Source organism: Postia placenta, assembly GCF_002117355.1.
Source record: "Postia placenta MAD-698-R-SB12 unplaced genomic scaffold POSPLAscaffold_2, whole genome shotgun sequence".
Classification (NCBI taxonomy): domain Eukaryota; kingdom Fungi; phylum Basidiomycota; class Agaricomycetes; order Polyporales; family Adustoporiaceae; genus Rhodonia; species Rhodonia placenta.
This window is the reverse complement of record NW_020169833.1, coordinates 1,296,402-1,299,277: the sequence shown is the minus strand read 5'-3', so window position 1 is coordinate 1,299,277 and position 2,876 is coordinate 1,296,402.

The window sequence follows — 2,876 nt, the reverse complement described above, 5'->3', positions numbered from 1 at the left end:
CGAGGTTTCGAAGTTACGCAGCGAGGGACGAAGTGACGCAGTTGAAAGTTTAGACGCGGGGCGAACTCGCCTTATGAGCTCTGAACTCGAGGGGGGGACCGGATCTTGTATTTTTAGAGAGAAGTACGACAGGTTTTATACTACACAGGACGCTACGACTATTCGAGAGTGGCATACAAGTACAAGGGGCTTTGCATTGTTCCTCAAGAAGCTGCCTCACCGAGGGGCACATACCAAGTCCATCGGTAGAATGACGTCATGCCGAACGCGGAGATGAAGAGCAACATATGGCCACTTCGGACCGGTAGCCGTCGTGAAGGCATGCCGCGAGGTTCGATACCTAATCGGGAAAGACCGGCTACTTCGGTGTGGCTTGGAGCGAAGCGCGCGCTTGGCCGAGCGGCGTCGAGTGGCCCTATTGTTCGCCGAATGCGGAAGATGTTCCGAGGTCTACGCACGAGGCATCGGGAAGACCGTGCCGCGCTTCGAGTAAGCGTCGCGCACCGTCGAAGGTGTCGAAGAGCGTCGAAGGCGAAATCGACCTGTTGGGAGACTGGGTCGAAGTGCCGGGCGGGATGCGAGTGCCGAAAAGAGGTGTATCGGGGCCCAGCGGGGCTCGGCGCCTATCACCGCGTAGTAACAATCTGTACAATGTATTGGCGACCGCAAATGTGTACGAGTTGGACCATGGGTCCCAGCATTTCCACATCCCGGTGCGCCTCAAAGGAGAAAGACGGCACAAGGATATAGTTGCAATGGTGGACAGTGGAGCCACCACAAAGTTCATCAACAAGCGTTTCATCACGGAGAATCGAGTACGAACGCGGAAATTGAAAGAGCCAATTCCGCTTTACAATATCGATGGAACGCTCAATAAAGACGGAAGCATCTCGGAGGTAGCCGTACTACAGATGCAGATAGGAGAACACGTCGAGAAGACAGTGTTTACGGTCACGGACATAGGTCCAGAGGATGTGATCGTCGGGTTGGATTGGCTACGAGAGCACAACCCTGAGATTGACTGGGAGTCAGGCTCCCTAAAGTTATCACGATGCCCTGAGACGTGCAGTGCCAGGAAAACTAATCGGATGGAGCAAGCAACGACTGTGCGTGATACGGGGGTCAGGCCCACGGCGCGCAGGCGTTTGCTGAAGTCCAAACGGTCGATTATAGGTGCCTGCCGGAGTAAGGTACTCCCGGACTTCGAACCCGAAGAAGATCCGGCGGAAGTAGAGTGGGATGAGACCGATCTGATCGAAGCCTGGGAACAAGGCATCACGCTTCCCGGCGCTCCTCAGCTATTCGTCGCAGCAGGGCATACGTACTCCCAGCTGTTCGCTGAGGAAGAGATCAGAAAGAAGGTCGTTAAGACCGCCGAGGAGTCGGTACCTAAACAATACCACGAGTTCCTGAATGTCTTCTCCAAGGAAGCATCAGAACGGCTACCCGAAAGGAAGCCTTACGATCACGCGATCGAGCTCGTGCCCGGCTACTCGACGTTCCACTCGAAAGTGTACCCCCTGTCGAACAATGAACAGGAGGAACTTGACAAGTTCCTGAAGGAGCAGTTAGCGAAAGGTTATATACGGGAGTCGAAGTCGCCCATTTCGTCGCCTTTCTTCTTCATCAAAAAGAAGGAAGGGACACTTCGACCCGTGCAGGACTACCGCCGATTGAACGCAATCACGGTCAAAAACCGCTACCCTTTGCCGCTGATCGCCGAGATGGTAGATAAGCTCCGAGGCGCCACGCTCTTCACCAAGTTCGATGTCCGATGGGGATATAACAACGTCCGGATCAAAGCCGGTGACGAGTGGAAGGCGGCGTTTGTAACTAACCGAGGGTTGTACGAGCCCTTGGTGATGTTCTTCGGTCTCACCAACTCCCCCGCGACCTTCCAAGCGATGATGAATGAGATCTTCCACGATCTCATCGTCGGCGGCAAAATCCTCGTGTACCTAGACGATATACTCATCTTCTCCACCAATAAGGAGGAGCATGAGAAGGTCACACGCGAGGTTCTGCGCCGCCTTCAGGACAATGATCTGTTCCTGAAGCCTGAAAAGTGCGAATGGGACGTTCCCAAGGTCGACTACGTCGGCTATGTGTTCGGTGGCGATGAGGTAGCGATGGATCCCGCGAAGCTTAAAGGAATTAACGAGTGGCCGGTACCCCGGAACAAAAAAGACGTTCAGAAGTTCCGGGGGTTCTCCAACTTCTACCGCCGCTTTATTAAGGACTTCGCTAAGATCTCGCGACCACTCGACCGACTCACAGGGAACGACCCATGGCATTGGGGTGAGGAAGAGCAGCACGCTTTCGATGAGCTCAAGCGGCTCTTCGCAACAACTCCAGTCTTGGCGCTGTACGACCCTAATCGGGAGACGCGCATTGAGGTTGATGCCTCAGGTTACGCCACTGGCGGCGTGTTGATGCAGAAGCAGGATGACGGCAAATGGCATCCCATCGCCTTCAGATCCCATGCGATGGATCCGGCACAGCGGAACTACGAGATCTACGATAAGGAGATTGTCACGACTTGGTACGGCGCCTAGCCGTTTTTTAATTTTTTCCTTTTCGCGGGCTCGAACCCGCGACCTCTGTACTACTTGCCTGATACGGACGCATCATATCTACTGTACGATTAGATTAGATGGGGCGGCAGCGCACGGCACAGCTCGGGCTCCGCTGACACAGCCGCTCTGACTCACCGGCCCCCGGGGCCGCGTCGGCATGCTGTGCACGGACCAGCTGCGCACGGACCAACGCGCACAGCCTGCCCTAATCTCCCCATGTATATAAACCGGCCTCTGCTGCCCTAGGGACCTCAGTTTCGACCTCTTGTCCCTAGGTCAGTAAGCTCTTATTTGTATCCT